Source organism: Macaca mulatta, chromosome 13 (assembly GCF_049350105.2).
Source record: "Macaca mulatta isolate MMU2019108-1 chromosome 13, T2T-MMU8v2.0, whole genome shotgun sequence".
In the NCBI taxonomy this organism is placed as follows: Eukaryota; Metazoa; Chordata; class Mammalia; order Primates; family Cercopithecidae; genus Macaca; species Macaca mulatta.
In genome coordinates this window covers 100,127,178-100,146,939 of record NC_133418.1, presented here as the reverse complement: position 1 = coordinate 100,146,939, position 19,762 = coordinate 100,127,178, and the positions used below count along the sequence as shown (strand labels likewise).

The window sequence follows — 19,762 nt, the reverse complement described above, 5'->3', positions numbered from 1 at the left end:
GGAGGCGGTTTGGTGGCTCTCTTGCCCAAACCAATCTCTTCCTATAAGCTCATTCTAGCCTGAAGATTCCAGAATACTCTGGAACTGTAGAGAAGAAGCTGAGCGAGAGAAAGCTGCTCAGGGTGCAGTGCCCGTGTTGCCCACAGAGCCCTATGACGTTCTGCGGCTGGAGGCCAGCCACACGGGAGCCTCGTCATTAAAACTTACTCAGATGCTTTGGGAAAAAGTCTCCTAGCAACCATGGGGGAGGAAGAAGGAGGGGAGGTGGTCCTCCAAAGGCAACCAGCCTTCTCCCACCCAAGGAGGCCCAGCCAGAGCCTGTGAGGCCGCCACAGCACAGATGGGTCCCACCTCGGGGGCCACTCTTGCTGTAGACCCCTGTAGAGGCTGCTGCAGTGGCTCCTTAAGTCCCTATGAAATGTCCCCACCCCTCAGAGGCCTTCCCGGCCCACCCCTACTCACTCTCAAGTCCTGCTTTGAGGCCCAGCACTGAATGTTCTGCACTTGCCCTTCTCTGTCCTTACTCCTTCGCCTCGTCGACTGGAAAGCAAGCTCCAGGCAGCTGGGACATGGGTTGTTTCCCTGCTGGCTCCCCAGCGCCCAGGCCTGTGGCCCACAGGAAGTCGCAGGTGACAACTGGTAGATGGAGGGGCGGGAAGAGGTCAGGCCTCGCGGTCACATAGACCTGCACACGGCCGCCCGCAGGCTGTGTGCCCTGGAGCAAGTCGCCTCGCCTCTCTGACTTGGCTCCTCGCCCTTGCAGTAATCCCGCTGGCTGTTCCGGTGAGACCAAAAGACTGCACACACCTCACACAGGGCTTGGCACAAAATACACTTCCATGACTTTTTCTTTACTTCCTCAGAAGGCAAATTAGTGCCTAATAATAATACTTTGAGGACGTTTTACAAGAGCCTTCATGTTCATCATCCTATTTGGTTCTCACGACAAAAGGACAGAGTTTTCTTATTCTCATTTTGCAAAAGAGACTTAAAGCCAGAGAAATAAGCTTCTAAGCCCCCAGTCTCCCAGCAGCGCTGAGACCAAAACCCAGACCTCCTTCCCCCCAGGAGCCAGGGCTCCCCTCCCTCATTACTATCTCCTTAGCTGAACTGTGATGGGTGTCTGCCAAGGCGGGGCTACAGCCGGGGCACAGGGGGCTCCCCAAGAGCTAAGGATCCAGTCAGGACCTGGAACATCTGGGCAGGTGGGAAGGAGGAGGCATAAGGTCTGCAGACAGTGGGTGACTCTCCCATGCTGCCTTGGGCAAATTCTAAGCATGGCTGCACCAAGAGAGATTCTGGGCTCTCCAAGAAATACAACCTTAATCAACACAATACAAGGCTCAAGCCTGAGGCGCTGCTGCCATGCTCTTCCAAGCTGTGTATCTGCCAAGTTTCTACCATGTGCCTCAAAACAAAGGGGCCTCCAGAAGCTTTCTGCTTATAACTTGTGCATGCCTTTGGTTAAGAGATGCTCAATGTCTACCCTCTTCCAAAACAAAGAGGGCTTCCAGAATAGGCATCTAGCCAACCTAAAGTGTCATGCAAGTTCCCTCATGATCTGCCAGACACCCAGAACAGCTTCTCAGGTTGCGCACAGCCAGGGCCACCACTACACAGACCTATCATGATGGCTTCCCTGGAGACACGGAACATGGCGGCCTTGGCCCCAGGTGCTAAGGTCTTGACTCTGGTTGCTCCTCAACGGGCTCCCCTCCCTCCAATCACAATGGGCCTCTCTCCAGTCCTCCCTACAAGATGTGCTATTTCAGGGATCCAAGGCTCCAAACAAAACAGCCTGCCCCTGCTGCCTGTGGAGGTCCACATGTTATGACGAGTCTGTGACCTTACCCTTATCAAGCACTTAGCAGAAATAATAATTCAAATGTAAGAGTATCAGAGCTCAGAAGAGAATAAAAATGCTAGAAAGTGACTAGGTAGCTGCTTTAGATGAGGTCTGAGGAAGACAACTGGCCCTAGTTCTTCACTTCCCTGCAGAAGCATCATAGAGCCACATCATTGCAGAGTATAAGTCTCCTTCTGGCTGGGCATGGTGGCTCACGCCTGTAATCCCAGCACTTTGGAAGGCCAAGGCAGGTGGATCACCCGAGGTCAGGAGTTCGAGACCAGCCTGGCCAACATGGTGAAACCCATCTCTACTAAAAGTACAAAAATTAGCTGGGTGTGGTGGTGCATGCCTGTAATCCCAGGTACTCGGGAGGTTGAGGCAGGAGAATCGCTTGAACCCAGGAGGTGGAGGTTGCAGTGAGCCAAGAGAGCACCAGGAGGTTGCAGTGAGCCAAGATAGCGTCACTGCACTGCAGCCTGGGTGACAGAGCGAGACTCCGTCTCAAGAAAAAAAAAGAAAAAGAAAAAGAAAGAAAAGTCTCCTTCCCTCCTGCTGGCTTTGACCATGTGATTTGCTTTGACCAAAAGGATGTCAGCATCTATAACAGCAGCAGATTCTGAAATGCACGTGAGGGCTAGCGTTTCCTCTTGTGCTTCTGCTATCACCAGAACACCACACACCAAGAACCTCACTGGTACAACAGAACAAGAAACTGATACAGCAGAACTGATCCCAAGCTGCAGCTTAGAGCCAAAGCCATGTGAGCCCAGGCCAGATCAGCCCCACCCCAGCCGACCCACAGATGTGGGAGTGAGGAATGGCATGAGCCACCGAGTTCTGGGCTGTTATGCAGCATTAGGTGAAAATAGCTAACACCGACGTTAGGACAGGTCTCCCAGAAGTAGTGTCATTTCAACTGAGAAGTGAATGCCAAGCAAGACCCAGCCACGGGAAAGGCTGGAAGGAAAGGCATTCTGGGTGGAGAAGACACTAGCAGTGCAAGGAAGACCCCTACAGCACGAGGCACAGCCTTCCCTCAGTGCAGCTCCCGATGCATCTGTGTGTATCTCCCAAGAGGATACAGTAAGTACCTGAGGTCAGGTGCGTCACTTACATTGTAGCCCCAGGGCCTTGCACAGCTATTGGGACACAGCAAATGTGAGCTGTGTGAACAGCTACAGTGGTAAAAAGAAGCTGAAACAACAGTTCATTCTCCACTGAAGTGTTCCCCCTTGATAAGGAAGCCAAAATGAAGATAAATATAGAGAAGTGGTTCTCAACCACAGGTGATCCGCCCACCACCAAGGCCATTCCGCAGTGTGTCTGGAGACATTTTTGACGGTCACGATTAGGAGGGCGGGTGTTACTGGCCTCTAGTGGGTGGAGGCCAGGGATGCTGCTGAACATCCTACACTGCACAGGGCAGCCCCTACCACAAAACACTATCCAGCCCCAAATGTCAATGGAGCCAACGCTGAGAAACCCTGGCCTGGAACAACGCCTTCTTCCTTTTTGATTCCCAAGTGTTCATAATGAACTTTTTCTTAACCTTTTCTACTGGAGAACAATGAACTCTGAAGCAATGGTGTGAACAAGTAGATTTATTTTTATGTCAATTGTAGAGTTTGTGGGCTAAGAGGAGAATGCTCCTGATACTTACTGAATGTAAAGACACAGCAGCCTGATCAGTGCACCTACCCAGAAGGCCCACGTTTCAGGGGTGTAGATGGTCAAAGCCAGAGAAGGCCACCTGGCCAACCTCCCCATTTGCATGCAGGAATGGACAGCTCAGAGGTAGCCATCTTATCCTAACCCAGGGATTACTCACTTGGACTGGGCTTTGGAGGAGCTGGCGAGCCCCTAACAGTAGGGGAGAAATCACACTTTGCCTGTCTCTGGGAAGCAAGTCCATTGCTCTTGTCAGATTCTCCTCAGGAGCTGTTACCGCAGATGACTGAGAACCACAAAACTCCTCAAAAGCTCCCACTCCTCTTGCTGCTTTACTAGACACACTAACATCTGCTCACAGCATTTCCTGTCTTCTCTTCTTGATGTGACCTCATTATTTAGTCACCTTGGTCTCTTTCTCCAGGCCAAATAATCCCAATTCTATTTAAAGAAGCCCATTTTAACGCCAAATCATGTTTGGTCTCAGGTCTTTTTAGAAAGAGGTCAGTTCAACCCTATTGAGTACTCTGGTGAGTGGCAGGCCCCATACTGGGCCCTGAAGATTATAAAATTACCTCAAGGAGCTGACTCTACTGGCAGGAAAGAAGCTAGCAGTGGCCTGGTGCAGCGGCTCACGCCTGTAATCCCAGCACTTTGGGAGGCCGAGGCGGGTGGATCACTTGAGGTCAGGAGTTTGAGACCAGCCTGGGCAACTTGGTGAAACCCCAGCTCTACTAATACAAAAATTAGCTGGGTATACAGTGGCACACGCCTGTAGTCCCAGTTATTCGGGAGGCTGAGGCACAACTGCTTGAGCCTGGGAGGCAGAGGTTGCAGTGAGCCAAGATCACACCACTGTACTCCATTTAGCCTGGGTGATGGAGTGAGACTGTCTCAAAAAAAAAAAAAAAAAAAGGGCCAGGCGCAGTGGCTCAAGCCTGTAACTTTGGGAGGCAGAGGCGGGCAGACCACGAGGTCAGGAATTCAAGACCAGCCTGGCCAACATAGTAAAACCCCATCTCTACTAAAAATAAAAAATTAGCTGGGCATGGTGGCAGGCACCTGTAGTCCCAGTTACTTGGGAGGCTGAGGCAGGAGAATCGCTTCAACCCAGGAGTCGGAGGTTGCAGTGAGCTGAGATCTCACCACTGTCCTCCAGCCTGGACCTGGGCAACACAAAGAGACTCTTAAAAAAAACTAGCAGTGAACAGAGGACGAGCAGCTTGATTCTGGGGGGAGGGGAGAAGTCAGCAAAGGCCCCCACAAGGGAGGAAAGCTTGGGCTGGCCACACTCAGTTGCAGTTTTCACACGTTCTGAAAACACAGAGCTTTCACATATATTTGAACATATAGATTCTGGATGATAAAGAAAATTCAAACCGATTTCTAACTGACGGCCAATACTAAGTGAGGCAGGAATGAAAGGGCTCCGTGCTTTTGCTCAAGCTTCCTTACCTATAAGCAGTATTGGGTACATTTATTACACAGATCCTGACTCTCTGGAACTAACTTCAGGTGAACTGGAAAACAGATGTACCAGCTCGGAGGAAGACAAATGTATAATCTGGAGACAGAGGATATTTAGGAATCCAGATAGATTATCACATAAACTTAAAATGTAGAAACTTGACGGGAACAGATCACTGATGACACAAAAACACCAAGCCCTTATTCTCTTGTGTTTGTGCCCATGGAACAGAGCAAACTCTTTGGATTCTAAAACTCCCTACCTTTCAATTCAGAAAATGACAGTTTGAGAGTAAAACTTTTTGCACACCCTCTGCAGCAAACACCACATCATCTGCTCTCCTGAATCACAGCTTTCTCCTTGGGGATTTGATACATTTTTTTTTTCTCCTCTTTAGCCCTTCTAGGGGTTTCTCAGCAATTCCCTCTTCCCTACAGCCTCTCACTGCCTTCCCAGGGACATTCAGCACTTTTTTTTTTTTTCCAGTCACTGATTCTGATGCAACCCTTCCGCACTGTTCCCGAGTTGCTATTTTTCTAGTTCAGTGTTTCTGGGCCAGGTGCACCAGCATCCCAAAGAGAACTGGTTAAAATGGGAGATTCCAGGGTCCTAGCCCACAGAATCGCCGGCATCTGCATCTGTGCCCTCCTCCAGGTGATTCTCTTCTATGGAATCACTGTTCAAGATGGAGTAGTAGATGTGAAAATAAGACAAAGAGCTTCCAGCCTTCCCGGGTCTTTAAACCAAACTCTCACGGTGCTGCCTTAGGCCATCTTCCTATGCCTAGCCCCTATTTTTCTTCTATGCATTTATTGTCATTTTCATTTCCTAATCTTTTTTTTTTTTTTTTTTGAGACGGAGTCACCCAGGCTGAAGTGCAGTGGTGTAATCTCAGCTCACTGCAACCTCCGCCTCCCAGGTTCAACTGATTCTTCTGCCTCAGCCTCCCAAGTATCTGGGATTTACAGGTGCCCCCCCCACCACGCCTGGCTAATTTTTGTATTTTTAGTAGAGACAGGGTTTTGCCATGTTGGCCAGTCTGGTCTTGAACTCCCGACCTCAAGTGATCTGCCCACCTCGGCCTCCCAAAGTGCTGGGATTACAGGTGTGAGCCACCGCGCCCGGCCCTCATTTTCTAACAGTCTTCTGTTCCCTGGTTCATTCTCACCCTGAGTTAGGTACCTTCTTACCATCCTTTTCCCTGCTGGCCAGGATGTCTCTCACACGTTCAAAGCTCCATCCACGGCGGTGCTTTCCACCTGTTGATGCTGCTTCATGTCTCCTGCGTTTAGTTCAGTTCCCTGGTTTTCAATTCAGATTTAAAGTCCTTTCCAAGTTTCCTTCTTGTCCTGAGAGACTCTGGTCTGGAAGGACTATGGCAGGTCATGGACCAGGCCTCTCAATGCACTCTCTTAATCACATGACAGACTTCCAAATTCCAAAATTCAAGTTCAAGGTCCTGGTGAACTATCACTTCTCCTAAACTCCAGTTGCTCAGCCTCCACTGTCTTGATGAGCACCACCCGCAGGTGCTCCCTTCACCCTCGCTCAGCAGATCCCAACTTCAGCTGTGCCTTAGAATCACCTGGGGAGTTACACCAGGCGGTATCCACAAAAGTGGAACCAGAGGCCCAGACACTGGGATTGCTGAAAAGCTTCCAGGAGACCTTACGGTGTGACCAGGAGTGGAAAAGCTAAAGTCAGTGCGAACACCCAAGCTTGTCACGGTCTTGCCTAACCAGCCCTGATCCACAGGTCCCACTTCTGCCAACACTGTGCCCCAGCTAGGAACACAGCAGCCAACATGGTGCAGGTCCTCAGTAACATTGGCTGGACGCCTGAACCAGCACCAGTCTGTCTGTCTCACTGAGCTCCTTTCTGTGCCTCCAGCAGGTCCTTCATCCCAGCTGGTCTTTCCAGGTAAAAGCCTCTGGGTCTCCTTTTTCCTCACTCTTGCTGCTACCACCTGCCTCACACCTTCACCTCCCCCAGGGATGGGGACGGACTTATCTCTCTGGTCCTGCCAATCCACCCCGGAACACATTAGTCTTCCAAAATATTATTTTTGCAAGTACCACCTTCTGCTCAAAACACCTCAATAGCTGCCAATTGTCCAAGAGTTCAAAATCTTCATTCTGGGTCCTATATACTCTGGGCTTTATCATGAACTTGATTCTAAACCCCACCCCCCACCCCAGCCCCGCCCCACAGCTGCCTGAGGTAAACCAACTGCTTTAGCCAAACTGACGTCCTCGGCATGTCACCAACTGGCCTCCTGACCTCAGCACATGCTGCAGCCCATATTTTGAGAGCTCTTAAACTTCCCCATGAAAGTGCCTGGGGAGGAAGCTTCTCATTTTACTTGCTAATATATGTGGATCCTGCATTCTAGTCAATAAAATCCATGTTTGTATTAGTATTTTTAAGTGTTTAAAAATATTTGCCAAACAGATGTGTCCATCTGTTTCAGTGTAAGCGCCACTAGGGCAGACACAACATCTGTCCCAGTCCCTACTGTGTTCCCAGCACTCAGTAGCACCCGGCAGGCCGACCGCTGGGTGAAGGAATGAATACATGGAGGACAGAGGAGGAAACGAAATGCCAACTCCACGGTCATCCTGTGGCTTCACATGCGCCAAGCAAACACATGCGCCAAGCAAACACAGCCCTGCCGCCCCCAGTGTGGGACGCACACACTTAGAACACCCCTCCCCACCTGGCCACCTTCAGCCTCCCCCTCAAAATCTAGCTGCTCCATCGAGCCCACCTGAGCCTCCTTTCGCTACATTGTGTTTAGCAAACACGCCTCACCTCCACCTGGACCTTGCAAAGGGCCAGGTGGGGAGATAAACCTCCCGAAGATCTTCCCACAAGACCTGGGTACAGAACCCAGTCACCTCACTCTGCCCTCCTGCTCCGCCTTGACACAGAAATCCCGAAGCTCAGGGTCATGACCACCAGGAGTGAAGGGAGAAGACCCCTGCTCCAAGATGGGTGTGAGCCATGCTGCCAGGCCAGTCCCCGTCACTCATCATCCAGCTCCCAGCAGCACAAAGGCTCTGCTCTCCTTAGAAACCGGAGCTGGTTCCGGGCGATGCCCCCGGACTCACTGCTCTCACTCACTTGGATGAGCCTGCCCTGGGGAAGGGAAGGGGGAAGCCAGCTGGCAAGGAGGCTGCCAAGTGCCCTGAGTGGGTGAGGTAAGCTGCTGCACAGGGCAAGCCGGTCCCTGGGGCTCTGCTAGACGGACGCTGGGCCTGGCTGGCACAAAGGGGCACACATCACCAACCCGACAGTCCCCCACAAGTGACACCCCATGGCTCCCTCTTGGTCTTAACTTCTCCCGAGCAGCCCCAGCTTTCTTCCTGTATTAGTCTGTTTTCATGCTGCTATAAAGAACTGCCTGTGACTGGGTAACTTATAAAGAAAAGAGGTTTAACTGACTTACAGTTCAGCATGGCTGGGAAGGCCTCAGGAAATTTACAATCATGGCGAAAGGGTCACAAAACACCTCCTTCACAAGGCAGCAGGACGACGTGCCACGCAAAGTGGGAACAGCCCCTTATAAAATCGGCTCTCGTAAGAACTCACTCACTATCACGAGAACAGCATGGGGGAAACTGCTCCACGATTCAACTACCTCCACCTGGTCTCTCCCTTGACACGTAGGGATGATGAGGATTACAATTCAAGATGAGATTTGGGTGGGCGCATAAAGCCTAACTGTATCACTTACTCTCTCTAGCCCTCCACCTGCGAGCTCCACGGCTCCTTTCCCTCGGAGACCAGGCCAGCCACTGCACCTGCGGGGATTTTCACAGCCTGGGAACACTCGGGGCTGCCAAGAGGTTGAAAACCAGGCCCAGACTCCCGAGGGGTTCACCGGCATCATGCAGCGATGGCCATGATGGCTCCTAAGGGTGCTCGGTTCCCCCCGCATCTGGCTCTGTGGGACCCCATGACCACGTGTCCCAGCCCCCTCCCCCGCTCCACACACACACACCTCCTCTCAGTGAGGCCAACACTCGGGGCAGGAAAGCACGGCGGTGAGGAATGCAGCTCCAAACTCAGGCTGGAGTGGAATTTCCATCTCCATCGTGGGCCTGGGCCTTGGAAGTTGCCATACTTTAAGCTCACTCCCTCCCCTGCGAAATGCAAATAAGCACAGACCCATCTCAGGGTGGGTTGGAGAATCCTCTACCACGTGCATAAAGAGCCCAGCATCAGAGTGTGCCAGATACACGAAATGTCTAAGTGTTACCTGTTATTATTAGGCATATTATAAGTTCCCAAGGTTACTCCTGAACTGTATTCCCAATTCTCCAGCTTTCCAAGTCGGCTTGAGTGAGTCAAGGTCATTTTCATCACCTGGGAAGGCAATGTGTGTCAATGGTTCCCAAATTTGGCTGTGCTGACATTCTAAGGCTCCATCCTCAAACACTGCCTTGTACACAGTAGGTCCTCTGTATCCACAGATTCAACAAAACTCGAATTTGATCACAAACATTCAAGCACATTCAGAATATCAAGAACATTCAAACCACAACAGCTCTCAAGTGCGTTCCCGTCCCCTGGTCCTCCCCCATTGCCTGTCCAGCCTGTGAGGTGGAATGCTGACTGTGTCACTGTACACTGGCTGGGTTTCGAGCCCTGCAGTGTAGCTCCACATCCTGGCCCCAGGACCCTGCCACCCAGCTGGACGGCTCAGCTCCCGTCCCATCCCTTTCCACGTCTCATACCGGGAAGACCCTCAGGGCAGTGCCAGCAGCTGCTAGAGCCACCTGCCCGTGCTGAACTGACCGACTACCTCCCAGCCCATAGTGGCTGCCTGTGTCTGGGGACACCAATTAACCTTCACGCCATTAGTCAACAAGTCCTCCTCCAGCCCCTACGACAGGAGGGAGTACAATGCCGTGGAATGAGCACTGGCTTTGGAGCCAAAGTGTCTCCTGTTCTATCACTCCTTGGAAAGTCCCTTAAAACCTCCCTATGCAACCTTCTCACGTGGAAAATTGCCTTACATGGCAATTAGTATTTCCTGGCTCATATGCATATATGCATTTTTTTTTTAACCAAAACGGTGGAAAAGGCCTGACGTGGTGGCTCACGCCTGTAATCCCAGCACTTTGGGAGGTCAAGGGGGGTAGATCACCTGAGGTCAAGAGTTCAAGACCAGCCTGACCGATATGATGAGACCCCCGACGCTATTGAAAATACAAAAATTAGCCGGGTGTGGTGGCATGTATCTATAGTCCCAGCTACTCGGGAGGCTGAGACAGGAGAATTGCTTGAACCCTGGAGGCAGAGGTTGCAGTGAACTGAGGTCACACCACTGCACTCCAGCATGGGCGACACAGCGAGACTCCATCTCAAAAACAAAAACAGTGGAAAGGCTGCAGAAAACTCAACTATTTTTATTTCATTTATTGATACATGCACTTTCTAGTAACACCATCTTCAGCTTATAATGAGTGAGGAAGGACTGAAAGCTATTAAGGTGTGTCCTACATCCCCTTTTATTTCTGTGTCATTAATTTCAGCATTAAATGGTTGGCCAATACAGGGAAGCAGCATGGGATGTTCACGTTTCTGAGAATGTCACTGCCTTCTTTCTGTATTCGAAGCAAGTTCTAGTTTGAACAGAAAGCACGAAATCTCAGAGCCGCCAGCACCTCCACTTACTCAGCTGTGGACGCAACATGTTATTTTGTCTTGTTTGCATCTTGCTGAACTCCCAGACATTGTGAATTCACCAGAACTCCATGTTGCTGGGGCATTGCACACACATATGCAAATGGGACAACAACAAATGGCAGGCACTCATATCGTATGTATTTCTTCAGCACATATGCATGTTCCATTGTCTCAGCAGGCTTCAGTTGCAAAACATAAGTTCAAAAATAAAATTGTTGGCCAGGCACGGTGGCTCACGCCTGTAATCCCAGCACTTTGGGAGGCTGAGATGAATGGGCCACTTGAGGTCAGGAGTTTGAGACCAGCCTGGCCAACGTGGTAAAACTCCATCTCTACTAAAAATACAAAATTAGCCAGGCATGATGGCGCACGCCTGTAATCCCAGCTACTTGGGAGGCTAAGGCAGGAGAATCGCTTGAACCCGGGAGGCGAAGGTTGCAGTGAGCCGAGGTTGCGCCATTGCACTCTAGCCTGGGCAGCAAGAGCGAAACTCCATCTCAAAAATAAATAAACAAACAAACAAATAAATAAATAAAATTGTTAAGAATTTCCAGACTGCACAAGTCATGTGCTCATAAAGCCAACCTTGGTTAAAAAGGGAACGTTCAGACTTTCTCTATTAAATACGATGTAGGTTTTGCAAAGATGCCTTTTCTCAGGCTGAAGAAATTATCTTCTTTTCCTAGTTTGCTAAGAGGTATTATCTGAACGGAGGTTGAATTTTGTCAAATGCTTTTTTCTGCATTTGACAAAATTGAGATGATCTTATGGGTTTTCCTTTTCAGTAGGACAATGTTAAATTGCAACAATTTTAAGGTGTTACAACCACCCTGCCTTCCTGTGCAAATCCCTACTTGGTCATTACATATTATTCTTTTTATATATTTCCAGGTTTTCTTTGCTAATATTCTGTTAAAGATTTTTGCTTACATGTGCATGACGGATATTCATCTGTAGTTTTTGTTTTGTAGTGTCTTTGTCTGGTTTTGATATCAGGGCAATATTGAATTCATAAAATAAGTTGGGAAACATTCCCTCCTCTTCTATTTTCTGATAAAGTTTATGTCGAATTGGTATTATTTCATTTTTAAATGTCTGATGAAATTCAGCACTGAAGCCATCTGAGGCTGGGGTTTCCTTTGTGGAAGGTTTTAAACCAAAATTCAGTTTCTACGATGGATATGGGGCTATTCAACATTGATAGTTTCTGCCTCTCAAGTAATTTGTCCAATTTATCTAAGTCGTTCAATGTATTGGCACACAGTTGTTTATGACATCATCTTATGACTCTCCGAGTGTCTGTAGGATCTGTATTCATGCTCACCTGCATCCCGGTACTGGTCATTTGTGTCCTCCCTCATTTTCCCAATCATCTAGCTGGAGGATTATCTATTTTACTGACCTTTTCAAATAACCAGCTTTGGAGTCACTGATTTGCAACGTTTGCCCACTAATTTTTTTTTTCTGCTTCTTTCTCTGGATTTAGTTTTTCTACTTAAATCTAAAGGTTTAAGCTTCTAAGGTAGAAGCTTCAATCACAGACTTTAGACCTTTCTTCTTCTCTCTCTCTTTTTTGGTTTTTTTTTTTTTTTTAGATGGAGTCTGCTCTGTCCTCCAGGCTGGAGTGCAGTGGCGCGATCTCGGCTCACTGCAACCTCCACCTCCCAGGTTCAAGCAATTCTCATGTCTCAGCCTCCCAAGTAGGTGGGATTACAGGTGTGCCACCACACCCAGCAATTTTTTCATATTTTAGTAGAGACGGGGTTTCGCCATGTTGGCCAGACTGGTCTCGAACTCCTGACCTCAAGGATCCACCTGCCTCAGCCTCCCAAAGTGCTGTGATTACAGGCATGAGTCACCATGCTCAGCCTAGACCTTTTTTCTTTATTGATACAGTAGTTTTCCCTTATCTGCTGCTTCACTTTTTGCAGTTTCAGCTACCTGAGGTCAACCACAGTCCAAAAACATTAAATGAAAAATTTCAGAATAATTCATAAGTTTTAAATTGAGTAGTGTGATGAACTCTAGCACAATTTCGCTCTGTCCCACTAGAGATGTGAGTCATCCCTTTGTCCAACATATCCCCACTATCCATGCTACCACCTGTGAGTCACTTGGTAGCTGTCTCGGTTATGAGATTGACTGACAAGGTACTGCAGTGCTTCTGTTCAAGTAGTCCTTATTTTACTTTATAATGGCACCAAAGTATAAAAGTAGTGATGCCAGCAATTCAGATATGCCAAAGAGAAGCCATAAAGTGTTTCCTTTAAATGAAAAGGTAAAATTTCTCAACCAAAGGAAAGAAAAAAAAGATCATATGTTGAGGTTGCGAAGATCTAGGGTAACAGCAAATCTTCTACATGTGAACTTGTGAAGAAGGAAAGATAAATTTGTGTGAGTTTTGCTGTTGCACTTCAAACTGCAAAAATAACGGCTACAGTGCATAGTAAAGGCCTTAGTTAAGATGGAAAAGGTAGGCTGGGTGCGGTGGCTCATGCCTCTAATCCCAGCACCTTAGGAGGCCGAGGCGGGCGGATTATGAGGTCAGGAGATCGAGACCATCCTGGCTAACACAGTGAAACCCCATCTCTACTAAAGAATACAAAAAATTAGCCGGGCGTAGTGGCGAGCGCCTATAGTCCCAGTTACTTGGGAGGCTGAGGCAGGAGAATGGCATGAACCCAGGAGGCGGAGGTTGCAGTGAGCCAAGATTGCGCCACTGCACTCCAGCCTGGGCGACAGAGCAAGACTCGGTCTCAAAAAAAAAAAAAAAAAAAAAGACGGAAAAGGTATTAAGTTTGTGGGTGGAAGACACAAACAGAAAATGTGTACCAACTGTTACAACTGTTCTATTTTATTATCAGTTGTTGTTCATCTCTTACTGTGCCTAATTTATAAACTAAACTTTATCATAGATATGTACGTATAGGAAAAATATGGCATATATAGGGTTCAGAACTACTAACAGTTTTAGGCATCCACTGGGGGGTCCTGGAACATAGCCCCCACGAATAAGGGGCAACTACTATATAAGCATTTATTGCTATAAATTATCCTCAAAGCACTGCTTTGTCTGCATCTGCTAATTTCAGCATGTTGTTTTCATTTTCATTTAATTCAATATATTCTCTAAGATCTCTTGTGATTTTTTTCCTTTCTTTAGGCATGTGTTTCCAAATATTTTGGGATTTTTCAAGATATATTCTGTTACTTCTAATTCCATCCACTTTTGTCAGAGAACATACTTTATATGAGTTCAATCTTTTTAAGTGTATTGAGTCTTGTTTTGTAACAGGTTGTGTGTCTTTGAGAACATTTCAGTGCACTTGAGAAGAATGTATGTTCTCTAGTTCTTGGGTGCAAGGTTCTATAAATATTCCTTCAGTACAGCTGGCTGCTCAGATTGTTCAAGTGTTCTATATAGGTATTTTTTTTTTGGTCTGATTTGTTTTACCAATAACTGAGAGAGGAGTGTTAAAATCTCCAAATATAATTATAATTGGTATATTCTTCTTTTTAGTTTCATCAGTTTTTTCTTCATGTATTTTAAAGCTTTATCATTAGGTGCATACATATTTAGGATTATGATGTCTTTTGATGAACTGATTCCTTTATCATTATGAAATGTCCCTTGCTATCTCTGATAATATTTCTTGTTCCAAAGTATATATTGTCTGGTACTTATAGCCACACTATCTTTATTTATTTATTTATTTTTTAGTAGAGATGGGGTTTCGCCATGTTGGCCAGGCTGGTCTCGAACTCCTGGCCTCAACTGATCCATCCACCTTGGCCTCCCAAAGTGCTGGGATTACAAGGGTGAGCCACCGTGCCTGGCCCATCTTTCTTTTAATTAGTGTTTGCACAAAATGTCTTTTTCTATCCTCTTACTTTTAATCTATGTGTCTTTTTTTTTTTTTTGGATACTGGGCCTCGCTCTGTCATACAAGCTGGAGGGCAGCTGTGCAATCACAGCTCACTGCAGCCTCAGACTCCTGGACTCAAGCCACCCTCTTGCCTTAGCCTCCGAGGTAGCTAAGACTACTGGCACATACCATCACCCGCAGCTAACTTAAAAAAATTTTTTTTGTAGAGGCCTGATGTAGTGGCTCACGCCTGTAGTCCCAGCTACTTGGGAGGCTGAGGGAGGAGAATCAATTGAATCCAGGAGGTGAGGGTTGCAGTGAGCCGATATCACGCCGCTGCACTTCAGCCTGGGTGACAGAGCAAGAAAAATTTTTTTTGTAGAGACAGGGTCTCGCTCTGTCACCCAGGCTAGTCTTGAACTCCTGGCCTCAAGCAATCCTCACACCTGGGCATCACAAAGCACTGGGATTAAAGGCATGAGATGCCACACCCAATCTATCTGTGTCTTTATATTTAAGATGAGTTTCTTTATGATCATTGATAGTTGGTTCTTGCTTTGTTATCCATCGCACAATATCTGTCTTTTTTTTTTTTTTTTTTTTTTTTTTGAGACAGTGTCTCACTCTGTCACCCAGGCTGGAGTGCGTAGCACCATCACAGCTCACTGCAGCCTCGACCTCTCAGGCTCACTCAAGTGATCCTCCCATCTCAGCCTCACAAACAGCTGGGACTACAAGCACACATAACTACCCCTGGCTAACTTTCGTATTTTTTGTAGAGGTTTTCACCATGTTGCCCAGGCTGATCTTGAACTCCTGAGCTCAATCTGTCCTCCTCAGCCTCCCAAAGTGCTGGGATTACAAGCGTGAGCCACTGTCAATATCTGCCCATTAAACTGAATATTCATATCACTGACATTTAATATTATCAATATGGCTGTATTTAAAACTGTTGTCTTGTTTTTTGTCTTCTACTTGTCTTATTGTTCTTTGTTCCTTTTTCCCTCTTTCTCTGCCATCTTTTGAATGATTTTTATTTGCCATTCCATTTTATCTCCATTATTGGCTTATGAGTCATACCTCTTTGTTATGCTTTTTCAGTGATTATTCTGGGACTTACAGTAAACATTAACTTAGTACAGTCTAGTTCAAATATTCTATTACTTTGCATGTAAGAAAATGAAAACCAAGTCTGGTGGCTCACATTGTAATCCCAGCACTCTGGGAGGCCATAGTGGGAGAATTGCTTGAGGCCAGGAGTTCAAGACCAGCCTGGGCAACATGGTGAGACTGTTTCTACAAAAAGTTAGCCAGACATGGTGTTATGTGCCTGCAGTCCCAGCTACTTGGGAGGCTGAAGCAGGAGAAGACCTTGAGCCCAGGAGGTTGAGGCTACAGTGAGCTATAATTGTGCCACTGCTGTCGAACCTGGGCAACAGAGTAAGACACTGTCTCTAAAAACTAATAACAATAAATAAAGATAAATAAGAAAATTACAACAATATACTTTCATTTATTCCCTCCTGTCCTTTGTGCTATTTTTGTCATACATTTTGCTTCTATGTATGTTCTAAACTCCAAAGTACCTTGTTTATATTTTTGCCTTAAGCAGTTTCTCAAAGAGATTAAAAATGAGAAAAGATAACTTTCATATGTTTCCATATATTTACCATTTGGAAGCCTCTTCACTCCTTTGTGAAGCCCAAATTTCTATCTAGTATCACTTTTCTTCTGCCTAAAAAACTTGCCTTAACATTTTTTGTACTACAGGTCTGCTGGTTATGAATTCTCTCAACTTAGTTTGTCCATCAAAAAGTGTTTATTTCACCTTCATTTTTGAAGGATATTTGTGTTGGGTATAGAATTCTAGCTTGACCTACTTTCTTTTTCAGTTCTACTGTCTTCTGCCTTGAATAATTTCTGACCACACATCTACTGTCATTCTTATCTTTGTTCCTCTCTATGTCGTGTGTCTTTTTTTTTCCCCTTTTGTTTTCTTTCTGGTTACTTTTATGAGTGTACCTTTACTAAGCAATCTGATTACGATGTGCCTTGGTGTAATTCTCTTTCTTTTTCTTTTTTTTTTTTTGAGACAGAGTCTCACTCTGTCGCCAGGCTGGAGTGCAGTGGTGCAATCTCGGATCACTGTAACCTCCTCCTCCTGGGTTCAAGCGATTCTCCCGCTTCAGCCTCCTGAGTAACTGGAACTACAGGTGCATGCCACCACGCCCAGCTAATTTTTGTATATTTAGGAGAGACAGGGTTTGACCATGTTGGTCAGATGGTCTCGATCTCTTGACCTTGTAATCCGCCCACCTTGGCCTCCCAAAGTGCTGGGATTACAGGCATGAGCCACCATGCCCAGCCAATCCTCTTTATTTTTATTCCTTATATTTGTTTGGATTTTGTTGAGCTTCTTGAATTATGGGTTGAGTTTTCATCAAATTTGGACGTTTCCCACCATTATTTCTTCAAATTTTTTTTCTGTCTCCCTCTCTCTGTTCTTTTGAGACTTCAATTAAACATATTAGGGTGTGTTACATTGTCCCACGTGCCAGCGATGCTCTGTGTATTACCTTTTGTCAATGGTCTTTCTCTTTTTTTCCTTCCTTCCTTCCCTCTTTCCTTCCTTCTTTCCTTCCTCCCTCCCTTCCTTCCTCCCTTCCTTCTTTCCCTCCCTCCCTCTTTCTTTCTTTCTTTCTCTCTCTCTTTCTTTCTTTCTTTCTTGTTTTTGGAGACAGGGTCTGACTCTGTCACCCAAGTTAGAGTGCAGTGATGCAATCTTGGCTCAAAGCAACCTATGCCTCCTGAGCTCATGTGATCCTCCCACCTCAGCCTCCTGAGTAGCTGGGCCCACAGGCACATGCCACCACTCCTGGCTAATTTTTGAATTTTTTGTAGAGACAGGGTTTCACCATATTGCCCAGGGTGGAATATTTTATCTTTATGTGCTTAATTTTAGATAGTTTTATTGCTCTAGCTTCACTTCACTGATCATTTCTTCTACACTGTTTAATATACTATTAATCCTATCTATCTAGCTTTTCATTTTTGATTTTGTAGTTGATATTTTGATTTTTCATCCCTAGAGGTGCTACTAGATCTTTTTATACTTTCCATTTCTCTTACCATCATCCTGATGTGTTCATTTACATGCATGAGCAAATGAAACATATTTATAAAAGTTATTTTCAGGCCAGGCACGATGGTTCAAGCCTGTAATCCCAGCACTTTGGGAGGCCGAAACGGGCAGATCATGAAGTCGGGAGTTTCAGATCAGCCTGGTCAACATGGTGAAACCCCATCTTTATTAAAAAAAATACAAACATTAGCTGGGCATGGTGGCATGCACCTGTAATCCCAGCTACTCAGGAGGCTGAGGCAGGAGAATCACTTGAACCTGGGAGGTAGAGGTTGCAGTGAGCCGAGATAGTGCCACTGCACTCCAGCCTGGGTGACAAAGCGAGATTCCGTTGCAAAAAAAAAAAAGTTATTTTCATGTCCTTTTCCTGCTAATTCCATCACGTCTTTGTCATTGCTAGGTCTATTTCTATTGACCACTTTTTTTGTTAGTGGTCCGTCACATTTCCTTCTTTGTCTAGTAATTTTTTGCTGGACGTCTCACACCGCAAACTTTACCATTTTTCAATGCAGAATTTTGTCATATTCTTTTAAAGAGGACTCCAGTGAACCCTGGTCCTGTGTTGGCTCTATCCTGTTTGTCTTACAGCTCCCTCTGCAAGTTGTTCTCTTCTGTTCTCAAAGGGTTGCCCTGTGCATGAGCAGACTGATATTCACCCAGAGATTCCAGGGGACGTCTATCGAGATTTCTGGAGATCTTTCTCTTTGCAGCTTCTTCCTTTTAGGATTCTGTCCCACAAATTCTAGAAACCTTAGAACTTAGTGTCTCCAAATTTTGATCTCTGTCCCCTCAACTTAGTAATCTCGCCAGTCTCCGTTTGGGTTCTCTCTCGCCGTGGTAGAATTATCTTCAGGTAGAAAGCCTAGGTAAAGAACAATAGGGCTCACTCGGTTAGTCTTTTTCCAAAGAATCACAGTCCACCATTGCCTGGTCCCTATGTTTTATCCAGTTCCTAGTCGGTTACAGTGGGAGAATAATTCCAGGCTGTCCTGCTCACTCTTGACTGGAAGCAGAACTCTCATCAGCTTTTTGCAAGATGACATCATGGTAGATCACAGGAAGAAAGAGCCCAGCCACCCACCCTCTTTCAACCATATCCCTCTTGCCTACCATACCTGCAAGCCATCTTTCCCTAACTGTCATTCCTGGTCTCTAATCCAGCCATACCCTCCTCCTCCTTCCCCTCTCCTTTTTCTCCTCCTACCCCTTCTCCTCCTCCTCCTCCTCCCCCTTCTCCTCCTCCTCCTCCTCCCTCTTGTCTCTCTCTTTGTCTCTCTCCCTCTCTCTCTGGGACTTCTTATAGAATATGCCCCCACCTCCATTGTTGCCACTAACTTCAAGGCCTGGTTCAAAGCCCCCTGCCCTTGGTATAAAGAGCCAAGACTCTGAAATTGGACAGAGCAGAAGCTGAACACCAGTCCCACCTGCCAAGGGCCTGTGTGTCCCTGAGAAAGCACCTCAGCCCCTCTCTGAAATCTTCCCAGGGTTGGGGAGAGGATCAGAGCGCCTGACACCGTGCCCGGCGTGAAACAGGTGCTTGGTCAGGGTTCCTCCCAACTCCACCATCACGATGCCACATGTGGCTGGCTGTTCTCTTCCTCCACCTTCTCATGGGCAATTTGAAATAGTCTCTCACCAGTATATGGGGAGTGTGTTGAAATCTTCACACTCACATGGGAAGTTCAGCAAGGACAACAACCCAGACTTTTCCGTTTTGCACCTTCTAATACACTGAGCACCAGCAGGCCCTCCGTCTGTGCTGGCTGGATGAATCCCTCTCTCTCCTACACCCACTTCGGTGGCTCAGGTCAGCTCCCTGTATCCTGCCATGTTCAGGCAGGTTCTCACATACTCTGCTGCTCACGGCTGTCACCGTTCACTGCCAGAATAATCTTCCTGAAGGGTAGCTCAGCTCGGGTCACCTGCCTGCTCCAAAGCTTTCAATGGCTGCCCACTGTCTACGAAATGGAGTCAGAACTGTCTCATATGGCTCTTACTCCCCCCATTTCAGATCCCAAATAACCCTCCAGGCTTCTTTGTTACTACTGCCCCCAACTCTCCAGTCAAAGGTTCTC

General features: G+C 46.9%; 1 protein-coding gene across 16 annotated transcripts in view; it reads right to left on the bottom strand.

Annotated features, from left to right (window-relative positions):
- Positions 1-19,762, bottom strand: part of ADCY3 (adenylate cyclase 3) — a 101,966-nt gene that overhangs the window by 57,637 nt on the left and 24,567 nt on the right. For 2 of the 16 annotated variants that reach the window (XM_028831421.2, XM_077958244.1), the window contains exon 1: positions 8,434-8,607. The gene's annotated coding sequence lies outside the window, so the exon portion shown is untranslated. 16 annotated transcript variants of the gene reach the window in all.